This window comes from Pleurodeles waltl, chromosome 1_2 (assembly GCF_031143425.1).
Source record: "Pleurodeles waltl isolate 20211129_DDA chromosome 1_2, aPleWal1.hap1.20221129, whole genome shotgun sequence".
NCBI classification, from domain to species: Eukaryota; Metazoa; Chordata; class Amphibia; order Caudata; family Salamandridae; genus Pleurodeles; species Pleurodeles waltl.
Genome location: NC_090437.1, coordinates 541,423,912 through 541,443,071, shown reverse-complemented (window position 1 = coordinate 541,443,071; position 19,160 = coordinate 541,423,912).

Here is a 19,160-nt window from a genome sequence, read left to right as displayed (position 1 = left end):
AGCAACATTTACCGCCAATGTCATAATGAGGGCCAATATTCTGTTGCTCATCGGGCCTAAGCCTGCTCAATATTAAACACTGTGTCAAAATGAAAGGACAGGAATGTGCCCTATTCAACATTGAACGTCACATTACTGCTCTCTGCCCGGCTGGCACACAGTATGCTGCTCAGCGCCAACACAGGCACCCTTGCACAATGGTGCAAGGGGGCTTGCATTGTAGGCAGGCATATTTTTGTGCAGGAAGGGAAACCACCATACACAAAAAGCAATCCTCAGAGGAATCTTTCTCTGTATAGAAAGAGGAAAAAACAAGGAGAAATAAAGATATTTCTCCTTGTTACGCCTTTCCTTGGGAGGCATAGAATTTTGATGCATTCCCAGGTCTGCCGCTAATGGTAAGTCTGGAAATGCTCTAAAATACACCCATGATCCATCCATGTAATGCCTCCCTGGGGCACAGTACCACAAAGCAACAATTTGCAGTGCCTTGGTTAGTCTATATTTACCAAGCCACACATGGCAACTCAATGTGGCCTTGTGTGGCTTGGTAGATATCACTCTAGGATTTGCATGGACCTTGCGCCTCCTTGTATGGTGCAAGGGTGAAGCAAATTTATTTTAGATAAGGGCCAGGGTCTGGAAGAAGTTTCCAGTTGCAGCATTTACTCTTAAAAATTCCTTCGTTGTACGTCTGCTTCTGAATTTTGCTGGTACAGCAAAGGGTGAGAACACAACAACTGCATGGTGCAGTTTTGTGCACAATAAAACATGACATTAGCAGTTACGCTGCTAATCACATTTATAAATGTGTGGTTGATGATCTCAGTTCAAATAATCATGCTAAAGTGGGTCAGAATGCCCTGGAGAGTGAATATGTAAAGAAAACACTTTAGAGCAATTTTATGCTTTCATTCAGGATCGCGCGTGGCATGTGTCCATTTCTCGACAGATGTTAACCACACAATTTAATTGTGAACAAAATGAGGGTCTGAATCACCAACGTTATTTTTTCATAAATGTTATAATGTTAGAGAAGAGATTTTTCATACATACCATCATTGCCCTATATATTTCTTATAAAATGTCAGATTATACAACGAAACACAATACACAGATTAAATTCCTGCAGTTCAATAATGTATCCAAAATAGAAGTGCATAGTTACTTTCACATAAACAAATTAACACAGATTGCCCCAAACTGAAGCTTTTACAATAATGAGCAACTGAGATTTTCTGATGCCTTCTTCGGAAAAATGTATAAATGGTATGGATTGACAGGCACATCTGCTTTGCTAAAAAAAACAACAAAAAAAAAACTTGATTTATCATACCTTTATCATTGTACGTGGAGTGGGTGTAGTTTAAGATGTGTTTACGCTGTTGGTTGTAATTAGCTTTATTGAAGACCATGTTTTTCAGCTGTACAGTTTGTAATTATGGGGCCAATTTATCATTATTTCATGCAGCGCAGCTCAGCAAGCCAGCCATGAATATAGAGCACTTAGAAATAGGAAACTATGAGGAGGAATTTCTCCTTGTGCCTCGCCTTAGAAGGCATAGCATTTTGATGCATTCCAGGTATGCAATTGTTGGAAAATCTGTGAATGTGATAAATTTCTTAGGTAGATGCATGGGAATACCCATGCTCCACCCATAGATCGCCTCCCTGGGGGACAGTAATGCAAGTCAGCGTTTTTGGCTGCCTTTACTCCAGATTTATCAGGCCACTCAGGGTCACGCAATGTGGTCATGCATGGCTTGATAAATCTGACTTAGATTTTGCTTTGCCCTTGTGATGCCTTGTGTGTTGCAAGGGTGACACAAAACCCTTGATAAATATGCCCCTATGGGTCTTATTGAGAGTTTGACAAACAGAATACTCCATGTAAATGTGCTGGACATCCCAGTTCCAGTATTACAAGTACCATAGGCTATAATGCACTTGTAATACTGCGGACGGGATATTCGCAGACTGAATTAGGATGATTATCCTGTCTGCCAAAATCTAAATAAGGCATTAAGGAGGTCATTCTGACCTCGGCGGTAAAAGGCGCTTACCGCCGGTCAGAAGGCCGCCACAACACCGCCACGGTCATTCTGACCCTCAAGAGGCAAACCGCCAAAAACCCGACATCCACAAAAGTCCGCCACACCAATGGCCAGCGTTAAACTGGCGAAGACCAAACCTCCACAGTCACGCCAACAGAAATACGCCCATGCCATGACGACCCACGAATCTACGCGGCGGTCTTTCAACCGCGGTATTCCATTGGCGGTACACACCGCTGCGCTCAAAATACACATACAGCTCCAAAACACAGCCACATTGGACAATTTGAAATACACACACCTGAGACACATACACACAACACTCCCACACACCCAATTAACTATAAAACACACACCCACATCACCCACAAACCCCTACGACCACAAATCAGAGACGAAGCCCAGAGAGAGACAGCAGAGAATAGAGAACACCATTACACAGAGGCACACTACACCATCACCCACACAACAACCACGCACAAAACACCATACACCACTACACTCACCACACTCATCACCGCAAACACCACCCCACACCTCATCCACACCACCCCATGGCACCCCAAAGACACCCCAGGTTCTCAGACGCAGAACTCAGGGTCATGGTGGAGGAAATAGTTCGGGTAGAGCCCCAGCTCTTCGGGACACAGGTGCAGCACACCACCATTGCCAGGAAGATGGAGCTATGGAAAAGAATAGTGGACAGGGTCAACGCTGTGGGACAGCATCCACAAAATCGGGACGACATCAGGAAGCGGTGGAACGACCTACGGGGGAAGGTGCGTTCCATGGTATCCAGGCACAACATCGCGGTGCAGCGGACTGGCGGCGGACCCCCACCTCCTCCCCCAGAATTTACAACATGGGAGGAGCAGGTCTTGAACATCCTGCATCCTGAGGGCCTCGCAGGAGAAGGCGGAGGAATGGATTCTGGTAAGTCTCATCTTCACTACTTCATCCCCCCCACCCCACCAGCATGCCAACTCATACCCCCACCCTCCCCCCCACCACCATCACACATCCTCATTGCTAATGTCTCACCATCACAACCCACCTATCCCAACACCAAACCCTGCATGCCACCACAAACCATCGACAGCCATCACCTAAGCATGCCCACTGCACATGCCCATCTTCCCCACAAACCGCCGTCACAACAGCCCCCACAAAGGAATGCCAGCACTGGGGTACACGGGCACCCACCCATTGCACGCTATGGCACACACAGAAGCAATAACCACACTCTTATACCCCTGCAGGACCCGAACGCCACCACACCGCCCAGGAGGGTCCAGAAATGTCCATCCCACCCCCAGAAGAGGCCCCCAGTGATGACAGCAGCTCTGTCTCCCTGGACCCAGATGACCAGCCCGGCCCATCGGGGACCTCAGGACAGTCGGTTCCCCTCAGACAGCCACAGGCTACAGCAGACCTACCCCCCTCTGGGAACACCAGCACAGCACCCACCCAGCGGGCCCATGCCTCTGTCTCCAGGACACGTCAATCAGCGGTGTGTCCACCACTACAGGGCACCCAGGTTAACCCACCACCCCAACAACAACAGGGACCTGGGGGCAGTGGTAGTGGGCACACGGTCCAGGGGACAGAGGCCCAAGGAAACAGGGGAACTGGGAGGGCTGCTGTGCGACAGGGGGGGGACAGGCCCAGGGAACCCACTCTCCACGAGGCCCTCACCTCCATCATGGGAGCATACCACCACTCCCAGGAGACGATGGCGACGGTCCTGGCCAGGTTCCAGGAGATCCAGGTACTGCAGGAGGAACAGTTTATGGGGTTCAGGGAAAAAATGAGAAACATTAGTTCCGCAATGGGCACCATCGTTGTGGCTCTCAACCAGATTGTCACCACATTGCGGGACCATGTGGCACCACAAAGGGCCCCTGTCACTAGCATGGACCAGGAACAGGCTACCACCCCCGCTGGCGCTAGGAACAACCAGCCACCAGAACCCCACCTCCTGCAGAAGAAGAACCACCCCGCAAGCGGGGCCTGAGATCTAGGAAGAAGACAGAGTAGGATGCCAAGACCCCCGCCAGGAAAGGATACCCCCTGATGTCATCCCACTGTCCCACATTGTCACCCTGTCCAACCTTAAACTGCCCCTGCTCCACCTTCCACCGGCATATGGACAATGCACCTGTGAGACTGAGAATCTGGACTCTGCCATGGACATTCCTCCACCATCACCCATCACCGATTTTCAACCATGTCCCAAAATTGAGCACTTTAATAAACACACTTATTGCACACAAATAATCTGGAGTGCCAAAATGACCAGTTACATTGTGATGACAACATACCACTGTCACACAGCTGTAGTCCATGGGCAAACAAAGCAGAGGTCACGCGGTGGGGCCCACATCTCTGAAATTGGAAGGGAAAGTCACAACTCTGTTAGCATACACTGGGTGAAAAGGACAGACAGTAGAGAGGCAGGAGACTGTAAGTAAATGTAAAATGCCGGTGTTGATTCTTACCTGTGTGTTATTGAAAATACTGCTGTATCACTGTGTCCCTGTTGTCTGTGTCGTCCTCTTCGTCTTCCTCCTCTTCACTCTCCGCAGGCTCCACAGCTGCTACAACACCACCATCTTGACCATCCTCCTGCAGAAAAGGCACCTGGCGTCGCAAAGCCAGGTTGTGAAGCATACAGCAGGCCACGATGATCTGGCACACCTTCTTTGGTGAGTACATTAGGGATCCACCTGTCATATGCATGCACCTAAACCTGGCCTTCAGGAGGCCGAAGGTCCGCTCGATCACCCTCCTAGTACGCCCATGTGCCTCATTGTAGCGTTCCTCTGCCCTTGTCCTGGAATTCCTCACTGGGGTCAGTAACCACGACAGGTTGGGGTAACCTGAGTCACCAATTAGCCACACACGGTGTCTCTGTAGTTGCTCCATCACATAAGGGATGCTGCTATTTCGCATGATGTACGCGTCATGCACTGACCCAGGGATCTTGGCATTTACATGGGAGATGTACTGGTCAGCCAAACAGACCACCTGGACAACTTTTTCTGTTCCTGTACACCTGTTCACTTTCACTGGGGGGTACCAAAGCCACATGTGTCCCATCAATGGCACCAATGATGTTGGGAATATGTCCAAGGGCATAGAAATCACCCTTCACTGTAGGCAAATCCCCCACCTCAGGGAAAACGATGTATCTCTGCATGTGTTTGAGCAGGGCAGACAACACTCTGGACAACACCTTGGAAAACATAGGCTGAGACATCCCTGATGAAATGGTAACTGTTGTTTGAAATGACCCACTTGCCAAAAAATGGAGTACTGACAGCACCTGCACTAGAGGGGGGATCCCTGTGGGTTGGTGGATGGGTGACATCAGGTCTGGCTCCAGCTGGGCACACAGTTCCTGTATAGTGGCTTGGTCAAGCCTGTATGTCAGAATGATATGTCGTTCCTCCATTGTCGACAGGTCCACCAGCGGTCTGTACACAGGAACATTCCTCCATCTCCTCGCAAGTCCCAGCGGACGGTGCCTAGGAAGGACAACAGCGAGCACAGAGTCAATCAACCCACAGGTACGTTCCCACAGCTTGCACAGTACACGATTCTCTATGCATTGAATGGCTTGTATGAGTGTCGATGCAAGGCCTAGGCATGTGTGACGCAGTAGAAATTAAGCCATGTGGGCCCTTGAAATGGCGGCTACCTGACCTGTGAAGTGCGACAATGGGATGTGAGGTCAATGCGCTGGCGTGGCGCACCGTGGCGGTAGGCGGTCGAAGACCGCGGCGCAAAGCTGCATTGGTTAACATTGAACCCTATGCGTTTCAGGAGCCAATGACGAAGTGCTCCGGCGGTCGCGGGACACCATTTTCTATCTGCTTAATCACTCGAGACCTGATCATCCACAGGAGAGGACCTATACTGCAAGTGCTGCTGTGACCTCGGTCTGGAAGATACAATGGCTGCTGCGACTGGGGAAAGGGCCCCTGCCTTCACTTCTGAAGAATTGGAGAAACTCGTGGATGGGGTCCTCCCCCAGTATGCGCTACTCTACGGTCCTCCAGACCAACAGGTAAGTATACTGGGAGCATGCTTTGGGGGCAATGCCTGTGTTGAGTTGGGTGGATGAAAGATGGTGGGGAGGGGAGCGATTGAGGCATGCATCAAACAACGGATGAGAGCATGTGCCATATGGCAAGGGTGGGGATGGGGGGCCACTCACATCGAGCATGCAGAAAATTATAATAATGTTATTTCTCCCCCTGTACATGTCACATAGGTCAGCGCCCATCAGAAAATCGACATTTGGTGTGCCATCGCCAAGGACGTCCGGACCCTGTGGGTCCACAACAGACGGGGCACCCACTGCTGCAAGAGGTGGGAGGACATCCGCCGCAGGAGCAGGAAGACCGCGGAGGCTCTGCTGGGGATGGCCTCCCAACGTAGGAGGGGTGCCACTCGTCAATTGACCCCCCTGATGTCTCGGATCCTGGCGGTGGACTACCCAGATTTGGATAGGCGCGTGAGGACATCACAGCAGACACAAGGGGGTGAGTACCAGCACATTCTGCTATCTTAGCGCGCAGTGGAGGTGTCTGGGTGGGGGAGGAGGGCTGTGGGTATCCCTAGGCCAGGGCGATTTCTGTAGGCTAAGCCCCTCCGTAAGGCATGGCCCTGTGCCCCCGCCCCCCACCTCGGTAGGGTGCCAAGTACAGCTATCCATGGCCCTGCGTCACCTATGTGTGCAGTTGTCGTCCATAGGCTTGTAGGCCAAGTCCCAATGATTGAGTAGTGTACCCAAAGTGCGCGGCGTAGTGCAGGGGGCTTCTGTGTCTGTCCTCTCCGCCAACTGTGTTGCCAATGCATGCACTCAACATGTCTTTATTCCCCCCCCCCTTTTTTGCTGCTCTTCCTGTTCATGTGTGCATTAGCATCATCAGGCGGAGGAGAAGTGGCATCGGAGCACGAGGGAGCTGCATCTCACATGGCCCTGGAGGGCCATGCAACCGACTCGGAGTTCACCAGTGAGACGGAGGGCGAGGGGAGCTCCACAACGGGGACACGTGGAGACATCAGCGACACAGACACGTCCTCGGAAGGGAGCTCCCTTGTGGTGGCGGCAACATCCGTGCCCACCGCAACAACAGGTACAGCCGCCACCCAGCGCACCAGCTCCGCCCTCCAAGCAGCCCCTCAGCGTTCGCCCCGTGCCCGCTCGCACACGAAGGCGGGCATCTCCTTCGCCCCAGGCACCTCAGGCCCTGCCCCAGTTACCCCTGCTGCCCTCAGTGAGGAGGTCATTGACCTCCTCAGGACGCTCATTGTTGGGCAGTCTACCCTTTTGAATGCCATCCAGGGGGTAGAAAGGGAGGTGCACCGGAGCAATGCATACCTGGAGGGCATTCATTCGGGTCAGGCTGCCCATCAGCGATCGTTCAACGCTCTGGCCTCAGCACTGACGGCAGCCATTGTCCCTGTCTCCTGCCTCCCTCCTCCAACTTCCTCCACCCAGTCCCACTCCCCTGTTCCTCTGCCTATCCCAGACACACCTACAGACCAGCCTGCACACACCTCAACACCCAAGGGCAGCTCATCCAGACATAAGCACCACACATCACACAAGCATTCACACAAGCAACAGCCACATGCAGACATACCAACAGCCACTGCCTCCTCTGTGTCCCCCTCCTCCTCGTCTCCCTCCTCCCTCCCTGTGACATCTCCACTCACACCTGCATGCACAACATCATCAGCCACTACGTCCATCACCAGCACACCCACCAGAACACTCCGCACACGTGCAGTCACCACCCCCACTGCCATTTACACGTCCCCTGTATCCTCTCCCAGTGTGTCCGTCACCCCCTCTTCTAAACCACACAAACGCAGGCAGCCACCCACCCAACAGCCATCCACCTCACGACAGCCTCCGTCACAAGCACCTGCACCCAAAAACACCACACTTGACTCTCCTACAACCACATCCTCTTCCTCCACTCCCATTCCCACTGCACCTACCCTTCCCACTGCTCCTAAAAAGTTTTACCTGTCCAAAATTAACCTCTTTCCATCACCTGACCCACCCCCTCCATCTCGTAAGAGTCCAATCAGCACCTCAGCCACCACAACCCCTGGACCTACAAGGACCATAGTACAAGGATATTGGAGTCCACCACCTTCAAGGGCAGCTACATCGGCCAGCAGTAAAGGGACAGCCAGCCCACCCCCTGGGAAGAAAACCAAGAAAGGCAAGGCCCGGCGCGAGAGGCCAGAGATGGCAGCCTCCAAAGGCACTACCCTGGCACCGTCAGGAAGTGGGGTACCCCCTGGCACATCTACAAAGGGAGGCAAGGGCCACAGAGAATCACAGAAGGATGGCAAGGGCAGCACGGCTGACAAGTCCGGCAGCAGGCGAGCTGCCCAGGAGGGCCCCACCAGCCCCATTCCGGGTGTGAAGGAGGACACCCACGGGCCCGGGACTCCAGCACAGGAGGGCCCTGCAAGCGAGAAGTCGGATGGCGAGTGAACTCCATATATTGGCCGGATATGGTGCTCTGGAGACACATGTCAAGAACCGCTGAACAGGGCCCTTCAAGACAAGCACCGCTGAACAGGGCCCTTCAAGACAAGCACCGCTGAACAGGGCACCGCCGTCTCAAGAACCGCTGAACAGGGCCCTTCAAGACAAGCACCACTGAACAGGGCACCGCCGTCTCAAGAACCGCTGAACAGGGCCCTTCATGACAAGCACCGCTCCGCTGGGCCCTTCATCTCAAGCACCGCTCCACTGGGCCCTTCATCTCAAGCACCGCTCCGCTGGGCCCTTCATCTCAAGCACCGCTCCGCTGGGCCCTTCATCTCTGCACCGCTCCGCTGGGCCCTTCTTCTCAAGCACCGCTCCGCTGGGCCCTTCATCTCTGCACCGCTCCGCTGGGCCCTTCATCTCTGCACCGCTCCGCTGGGCCCTTCATCTCAAGCACCGCTCCGCTGGGCCCTTCATCACTGCACCGCTCCGATGGGCCCTTCATCTCAAGCACCGCTCCGCTGGGCCCTTCATCTTAAGCACCGCTCCGCTGGGCCCTTCATCTCAAGCACCGCTCCGCTGGGCACCGCCGTCTCAAGCACCGCTCCGCTGGGCCCTTCATCTCAAGCACCGCTCCGCTGGGCCCTTCATCTCAAGCACCGCTCCGCTGTGCCCTTCATCTCAAGCACCTCTCCGCTGGGCACTTCATCTCAAGCACCGCTCCGCTGGGCCCTTCAAGTCAAGCACCGCTGGCCCATTGGCAGAAGGGGCAGGCCCGGATCTGTGTCAGGCAGGGCTGCACAATGCTCTCTGGGCACCATGCCTCCTCCAGTACCTGTGGAGTCTGTAATCCACTTGAGAGACTGTGGCTTTGCACTCCCCAAGATGTAACAGTGGGCAAGCCACCCACTGTAGAGACTTGTGAGACTGTGGCTTTGCACTCCCCAGGATGGCACAGTGGGCAAGCCACCCACTGTAGAGACTTGTGAGACTGTGGCTTTGCACTCCCCAGGATGTAACAGTGGGCAAGCCACCCACTGTAGAGACTTGTGAGACTGTGGCTTTGCACTCCCCAGGATGGGACAGTGGGCATGGAGGCCTCTTGTGGATCTGGCGTCGTGGACTCATGTGGCTGAGGTGCCTCCCCTTCCCTTCCCCCTGAGGTGCCTGTAGTTTTTCTATCTGATGCCCCTGCAGTGTTCTCTCCAACGGATTTGGGTCTCCTGTGTGGGCTTTGCCCATGTGTTGAGGCCCATTGGCCCACGTACAATGACTGAAACCCAATTTGGACAGGACAATTTACATATGTGTATATAGTTATAGATGTTGGATTTTTTTTTTTACTTAGCCTTACAATATATTTGAATTTCATGATCATTTTATTTTGTCTTTGCATTCTTTGGGGGGTGTCACTCTGAGTTGTTGCTCTGCATTGATGTGTAGGTAGTTGTGGGTGAGGGTGGGTGTGTCGCGTATGTGTGTGCCTGTAATCTTTTCTCCTCCCCCCTCCCCCCTCCCCTGTGTCATAGGTGCAGTACTCACCGTTGTCTTCTGCGCCGGCGTTCGTGCTCCTGGTAGAGGAGCAGGTAGACAATAGCTGGTAGGATGTGTAGTTCTGGTTCCATGCTGTCCAGATTCCTCGTGGAGTGTGTAGAGGTGAGCGTTTTCCCGTTCGTAGTCTGTTTCCGCCGTGTTTTTATCGGCGGGGCTCCCGCCCCGGAAAAGGTGGCGGATTGGTGAGTTGTGATAGGGTGGGCGGTACATTGTCTCCTGCCTATCTGTTGGTGGTGACCTCCGCGCTGTTTGTTTGTCCCGCTGTGGCGGTCGGAGTGTTAAAGTGGCGGTCTGTGTTGGCGGTTTCCGCCAGGGTCAGAATTCCATTTTTTTGACCGCCTGCCTGTTGGCGGGTTCGCCGCCGCTTTAACACCGACCGCAAGGGTTGGAATGACCCTCTAAGTAATTCTATTGATTAATTTAAACTGTGCTAAATTGTGACTGGAGTTTTTATATTTTGATATTCAGTTGAATGTCTATATTCAGATTTTTCATATCATGAATCAGCTTTAGCAGACATTACAATTTAAGTATAAGAAAGTATCGAAAAGACCACATGGACGGTATCCGATGTGCATTACTCAAATGTATGAAATAAGATGATAATTCAGACTTGCAGGTCAGTATATGCGTAAACACAAAGGGCCTAATTTACGAGGCCCTAGTGGCACACTGTGTCTCCAGAGCATCATTTTTTGGGATGCTCCGGTAGGGCAGTGTTCCTGCCCATAATTACAAAGCCACGCAAAGCCACCTCGTGAGGCTTTTCATAGCCTTGTAAATATGGACCTCTTTCACACGCATAACACTACATGAAAGGGGCGTGCCATGGTGTTTCCATGCAACACTCATGGAATCCGACAGAATCTGACACATTCCAGTATTTACAAGTCTGGCAATGGGTAAGATTCCTATGCCACCTCAGGGGTGGCGTTAAAGTGGTGAAACAGGGGAGAAATAGCGTTATTTCTCCCTGTTTTCCCTCTTTCTATATGTACTGCATTCTACAGCACATAGAAAGAGGAAAACACCATCAATGATTGTTTATGTGCAGGAAGGTGTCCCTCCAAGCACATAAACAATCATCTCTGCAACGCAGGCACGGTTACGCCATGGTGCAAGAGTGCCTGCTTTGGTGCTAGACAGCAATTTGCATGCCAGCGCAGGTGACAAGGACAGGAATGTGGTTTATCTTATTAATACAGTGCATTCCTGCTCTTTTGTTTTGACACAGGGCGACACAGCAAAAAAGCTTGTGGCACTGCCCTGTGCCAAAACTTAGTAAATAAGTCCCAGAGTATGCATAAATAACAAGGAAAACTGAAAATTATCACTTTATGGAAGATGTTTGGCATTCCTACAAATCAATCTGCACAATTTGCAAAGCTGTAAATCTGTTCACACTGGGTTACCACCTTGACTTGGCCCACAGTTAAAACTTTAAAGAATTGAAACTGCATTCCAGATGTATGTGTTGCAAATTTAAATAGTTACTGGTTTACAGGCATACATCTTCTGCAAATATACCTGTATGCACCCATTTCATATTCTGAAGGGAGATTATGTGCCCAGTATACCTATGTGAATAGCAAAGAAAATATATTATATTTGGTATCAGAATCATATTGTGCAGCACAATGGACAATTTAATGGAGTTATGGGAATTCTTACAAATGTTAAAAAGTTAAGTCTAGGGATTTTTCATCTTTTAGCTCAATGTCCACACAATGTTTCCCAATATGATTTGCTGTATTTAGAACTCTGTGCACTTTGCACCTGCTAACCAGCAGTAAAGTGCCTGCCCGCAACATGTTAATATGGAATAATTGTCTTAACCCTGCCTGACATATTTAACTTGCCATTAAGTCCCTAGAATACAGTGTTGAAAATGCATCCAGGGCTGGAAGTTAAATAACACTTGTGGATTACAGCATCTGGTATGCCACCCACAAAGTGCACCCGAAAAACATGATTGTAAAAAAAAAAAAACATGTGATGGACAGAATGCTGAACAATGTCAAACATCCACCGCAAATGCAGAGATGTGGGCCTAAATCAATCATTTGTTTGCTTCCCATGCCATTTCAGTTTGGATCTAGCCATATGCAAATCAGTCTTGACCTTGCTCCCTATGAGAACAGTCTAGCCAGAACTGCCAGGCCTGGTGTACCAGAAATAAACATCCTGGGACTAGTTTTGGGGTATAACTCCTCATCAGCCATGCTAGCTTGCCTACAGTGGCATGGGCAACACAGGACCCACGTCTGGGCTTACTTGTTCCACTTAGAGCGACAAATGCAAAAGAAAAAAGAGATGGAAGGAAGGCTGAACAATGTTAAATGTTCACCACCGGTACAGATATTACGGCCTAAATCCATAATTTTTGTGCTCCTCATGCTATTCCAGTTTGGAGGCAGCCATATTCAAATCAGTCTTAACCCCGCTCTCCATGGGAACAGTCCAGCCCAAAATGCCAGGCCAGGTCTTCCCTGGACTGGAAACAAGCATCCTGTGACTGGTTTTGGGATATCACCCCTCGTCAGTGAGGCTAGCTTCACTTCCGTGGCATGGGGAGCATGGTAATGTGTATGGATGGTATTAGACAGTGATATAGGCCCATATTATAACTTTGGCGGTAAGTACCTCCTATTGGCGCAGTGACGGACAACAAAAGACCGTGGCAGTGACTAACATCCGTCCGCCATAATATGACCACAGCTGGATTTCTGCCACAAGAAGGGCGGAAATCCGGATGTGCTCATGCTAGTGGACGGTGTTAAGATGGCACTGCTAGAGGGGCGTGGTCTGGCCGCGATCCATGATGGCCGCCTGAGAGCCGAGCTCCGCACGGCGGCGGGCCACGGGGCCGGTGGTGGCGGCGCTGGGAGCGCTCCGCGAGACCCCCGAACGCAGCGGTCGCCGACGTAGGAGTTGGAGACAGTGAACGACCGACGTCCGTGACGTGGGGGGAGCACCCTCCCCGGAGGCGCCGAACGGAGCGAGGGGAGGAGGCCTGAGGCCTACGGCAGGCCCCTGAGCCGCGGCCTCGAGTGTGGAATCACCCCGACACGGAGAGACGCGTCCCTCGCTGAAGCCTGAAGTGGGAGAGAGCGCGTCCTTCGTCCCTGCCCGCGCCTTGACAGCGGCTCAACTGCGGCTCCCGGAGCCGGCAACAGGCCGGGACGCCGCCTGACCCCTCCCTCCCTCCTGATCGATAGCTGCCGAAGGGGGAGAACGGAGCCGACCACCATCAGGGCCCGGAACAACAACGACGCGTCTCCCAGTGCCTCTCCACCCTCCCCCTTTCTGCCGGGGGTGACGGGATCGGCGACAAGAGGCCTCACCACCAGCGGAGCGCAACGGACGGCTACCCCCACCCTCCCAGCCTTACCTGCTCCAGAGAAGACCCCCTGAGAAATGACAGAGGCCCCGAAGAGGTTGGAGAGGTGAGAGCCGAGCTGGTGAGTCAGAGAGGATGAGAGACGTACGGAGAGGAGGGTGGTGGATGAGTGTGAGAGGGGCCGGGAGTGGGGAGAGAGAGAGGAATATAACAACGAGCGGAGAGAGGAGGAAGACGAAAGGAAGAGGTGAAGGCAAAGAGTAAAGGAGCAAACTACCTAATAAAAAGAGGGGCAAGCACAAGAGGGGGCAAAGAGTAAGAAAACAAAAAAAAAAAAAGAGGAGAAAAGGAAAAAAGAGAAAGGAAAACGATCAACACAAACATAACAACAAAAGAAGCAATACCACACTAACAGGAACTGACGAGGCATGAAGAGCAAAGAGGGCCAGGAGTAACATCGGACCTCGGCTCGGCTCCAAAACAACCCCTCTCTCCACGGAACAGTCCTGCGTGACGCTGAACGCTATAGAGCCAACACCGTGATCCTTCCCCTCGTACATATACACCAACGACGGCCCCCCAGGAGGCCATTTAGAGAGGTACCCCCCTGAACTCTGAACCCCACCTGCCACCCTCTCTCCTCTTCCGCCCACGCTGATTGCCCTCATTGAGACACGGACAGGCACCCCCTTGGTTCCCCACCTGCAGGGAGAAACCCGCAATGCCCAGAGGCAAGACGGCGGGTAAAGCACCATGTAAACCCACTCGCCAACTACTCTTCTCTGAAGCCCTGCGTCAACAGAAATATCCTGCTCCCGCAGCCTCTCCGCCCCCTCACACGACACCATGTCAGACAATACTCAAGGAGCATCAATGGATCGTATACTGCAGGAGATATCGGCAGTAGGCAGCAAACTGGAAGGTATGGACACTGCCATGTCAGCATTAACAGCGGAAACGAGATCCATGCGCTTGGAAATAGCGGGCTTCCAGTCACAAATCTCCGGACTGGACCATCGAGTAGCGGCCGTGGAAAGTCAAGTGGTCTCACAGACTGACAGAGATCAGGAACTCTTGTACCTTCGCAGCAAGTTAACCGACCTTGAGGACCGAAGCCGCAGAAACAACTTCCGCTTCCTCGGATTTCCGGAAGGCATTGAGGGTACAGATATCCTCTCTTACCTGCGAGACACGCTTCCCAAACTAGCCGACGTAACATTTGACCCCCCTCTGGAATTTCAAAGAGCGCATAGACTTGGTCTCAAGAGACAAAACGGACAAGATCGTCCTCGTCCAATCATAGCCTGCTTCCTCCGGCACGGGCAAGTCCGCCAATTGCTACAGCTGTCCCGAAGGCAAGGCCCACTCCGGCTCGGTCCCCTCGAAATCCGCCTTTCAGCAGACTTCTCCAAAGAAACAGAAGATCGAAGAAGAGCCTTTCTCTCCTTCCGCCCTCGCCTTCGCCATCTGGACGTTAAATTCGGCCTCTTCGAGCCAGCCAGGATGTGGATAACTAAGAACGGAGAGTTACCAACCTTCTATGACCCAGAGGATTTGAAGTCATTCCTAGAGGGGCTGCATGATCCGACACAATCCATGGAATTAACAACCCAACCCCCCCAAGACACACAGAACCAAACCAGGGGAATGGGCCAATCGGAAATTGCTCTGGATACCGACGGAAGACCTACTACAGACCCCCAAACCAGGGGCAGAGACCTGGAGAGGTTAACAAAAAGCTTTGATGACAGGGGCCAAGTCCTACAGGCGGTGGCGATGCACACACAACTGCCGGACAGAGACAAGTCCCGATCCCCTTTGAAACCCTAGGTGCCTACTACCTGAAACCAACATGGACACAGTTTTCCTACAAGCCCTCGATATCTACAACCACAGACTGCCACAGAAACGTTGCAGGAAACATTGCAACTTTGTTGAAAAAGCCCAGACATAGAGACATGATGAGTACTCTACTTTAATGTACACTCCTCAAACATGGAACCACAGAGAACCACCCCCCCCCCCCCAGAAGGCTTTGACCGCCTCGGACTGCTCAGACTGTTCGGATTGTGTGATAGTTTTTGTTGGCCCCCGATTACCTTTACTTTTGTTTCTCAACGCCCCTCCCTTTCATGCCGGGTAACACTTTCCATGTCCCGTATCACTTCTCCCATCTAGAATCAGGACCCATAACGTCCTCTGGCAAATATGGGAACTGACGCAATACCCTTGCACACTACTGGCTTGCCCTGGCAGGGCTGGGGCAAAACGATTCTGAACTGGGTTTTGAGCTCTAGACCCCGATCTACTAACAAACGCAATAGTGACATAATGATGGGCATTGGTGCAAAGCAGAACAGACCACAGATGCCAAGTCCCAGAGCATATACATGCCACAACCCCTCAGAATAACCAAGGGGAAGCGACCTTAGTAACAACAACACTTGCCCCTGTCCTTTCCTCGCGCTTCCTCCATCCCCCCCCGCAAAGGGACGCGGCCAACATGCGCCCTCCCCTCCTCCCCCCCATCCTCTGGTCACAAACACATTCCACACTCCCCCCCAACAAAATTGGATGCACCCACGCGGAGGTCTGGGGTTCCCCGTGGGCACCGCCCCCCTCTTCCCCCCCCCGGCGCGGGGCCCGCTGGCCGGGCGTCGAAGCTCATTCGGCCTAGGTTTTAGACCCGCCGGTCAAAGTTCATGCACTTCGGGATTTGTATCCCGGTCTCCCCCTCTTTGCCTTCTTTTTTTTTTATTTTTTTTTTATTTCTTCTCCCCCCCACTGTCTTCTCTCTATTCTCTTTTCAACTCCTCTTTGTATCCAACGCGCCCGCCACCTACCATTCCCCCCCTTCCCTCTCCCCGACATCCTCTTCAGTTCACAGAGTCCACCCCACTCCCCCGAGCTCATACCCCCGGGTGGGGGGACACAGGAAACAAGGATACCCAACCAGATGGGAGCACCGGTGGTTCCCCTCAGGGTGATATCATGGAACGTAAACGGCCTTACCCACTTTATAAAACGGAAGAAAGTCCTATCCTACCTTAATTCTAAGCAGGCAGATATTGCCTTATTGCAAGAGACACACCTAGACAGTCTTGAATCTGATAGATTACGACGTGACTGGGTGGGAACCGTCTTGTTTAGTTGCACTCCACCCGATACGGAGAATGTCCCAAGAAAAAGCGGGGTGGCGATCCTCTTACGCAAAACCCTCCCTTTCACGGTCGTCAAATCGTGGACAGACCCCGAGGGCCGATACATATTTACCAAACTGAAAATAGGGGACTCAACATTGTGTGTGGGATCAGTTTATGCACCAGCAGGTCCCAAACGCCTCTTCTTTCTCCAGCTCAATCGACTTCTAACCAAGATAGGGGCATCCCGTTACGTTATAGGAGGAGACTGGAACCTAGCAAGGGACGCAGCATTGGACAGGACAGGGCCTCTAGACACGAGTAACAACGCAGACAGGGCCATCCAGTCTGATATACTCGCAGATAACGGTTTGGTTGACCACTGGAGGCTGACTCACCCAACGGACAGAGAATTTACCTTTCTCTCGCCGGTGCACGGTACCCAATCACGGATCGATTACTTTCTCCTATCCCACAATCTTATGGCCCACACCGTGGAGGACGATATACTGGAGAGAGGCCTATCAGACCACTCCCCAGTCCTTATAGCCTTCCGCTTAGGCCTGGTATCCCCGGGCCGAAAACCCTGGAGATTAGCGATCCATCGATATCGATCCCCCCAAGGTAAGTTGCAGCTACAGGACCATGCGACCACTTTCGCCCAAGACAACCTTGGTACGGTTGATTCGAGTCGAACTATGTGGGCTGCAGCCAAAGCCTCGATACGGGGACAGCTCATGCGGGATGCGGCGATAGCGAACAAAGACAGAAAGGAGCAACAAGCGGCTCTGGAACTCGACATACGCCGACTAACCAAACAATACACGGCACACCCCTCCCTTCCAGGCCGCCGAAGTTTAGAGCAAGCACAAATGGCCCTCAATGAGTTATACACCACCCAGGCCGAATTCGCATTACAGAGACTCCAAGGGAGACACTATGAACAGGGTGAGAAGGCGGGACGACTGCTCGCAGCCCAACTCCGTCAAAGGGCTGCCGCCCTAGCCATCCCAGCCATCCGCTCTCCCTCCGGGGACATACTGACCCACCCGCAGGCCATTGCAAACGAATTTGCCCAATTTTATAGACATCTTTACACGCCGGAAACCACGACTAACCTAGCGCAAGCTACCACCTTTTTAAAGAAGCTAGACCTCCCCTCCCTAACAAACGAGGGCCGTAGCCTATTAGAAGGGGAAATAAGCAGACAGGAGATAGATAAAGTCATCTCTGACCTCCCGTACCACAAATCACCCGGAGAGGATGGATACCCTGCAGAATTTTACAAATGGGTAGGGGCAGAGGCGATTGATATCCTATGCGAAGCCATCAATGAAGCCTGCGAAACACAGACATTAGGGGCCATATCCAACAATGCCACAATAGCTGTCATACCGAAGCCTGGGAGAGATCCTTTATTATGCGGCAGCTACCGACCCATCTCTCTACTAAACGGGGACATCAAAATTCTAGCAAGCGTCCTGGCAAACAGACTACGTAAAGTAATCCCGTCCTTAATACACTATACACAGGTGGGGTTTGTACCGGGCCGCACGTCTAGGAACAACCTACGAACCCTATGCCATACCTTATGGGCGGCCAGAGACTCCCCGGAGTCGGCGCTGGCCCTGTCCTTAGACGAAAAAGCGTTCGACCGCATAGAATGGCCCTACCTATTTGCAGCCTTAGAGAGATTTGGCCTAGGCAACAAATTTATCTCCATGGTACGACTGCTCTATGACCAACCCGCGGCCAGAGTCAACTGCGGAGGCTTCCTCTCAGACCCTTTCCCTATCCGAAGGGGTACACGGCAGGGGTGCCCCCTTTCACCTCTCCTGTTCCTTTTGGCGATGGAGCCCTTGGCGGCAGCCATCCGGTCCTCCCCCTCCATAACCGGCCTACCACTACCCGAAGGCACCTCCAAGATATACCTCTATGCTGACGATATCCTCTTAACACTCACGGACCTGGAAAGATCCATTCCGGCCCTATTAGAGGTAATCGAGGACTTCGCAGCCCTATCGGGATACCGTATTAACTGGGACAAAAGTGAGGCACTTCCGCTATCGCGAGTAACCACAAAAGCGGCACTCCTAGGCTACCCATTCCGGTGGACGCCAAAACGCCTTAAATACCTAGGAGTGCTTGTTAACCCTGGACTGGCACACATGGTTGCGGACAACATTGATCCTCTCATCACGCGGACGAAACTGGACTTTGCGAAATGGACCCAGTTAGGCCTTTCCATGTGGGGCAGAGTACAAGTGGTTAGAATGGTGATGGTACCCCGTTTCACCTATATCCTAGGTCTCCTGCCCTTACAAGTGCCCCTCTCCACACTAAGAGGCATTGATGCACTAATTAGATCATTCGTGTGGGGCACTATGCGACCGCGGCTATCACCAGCCAAGCTTTTGGCCCGCCGCATAAACGGTGGAATGGGACTCCCATCAGTGGAACACTACTCTTTAGCCCTCCAAATGTCTCAGTTATCCAATACACTGTCGAATATACCAGATCCCCCCTTGTGGATAGCAGTGAAAAAACGACTC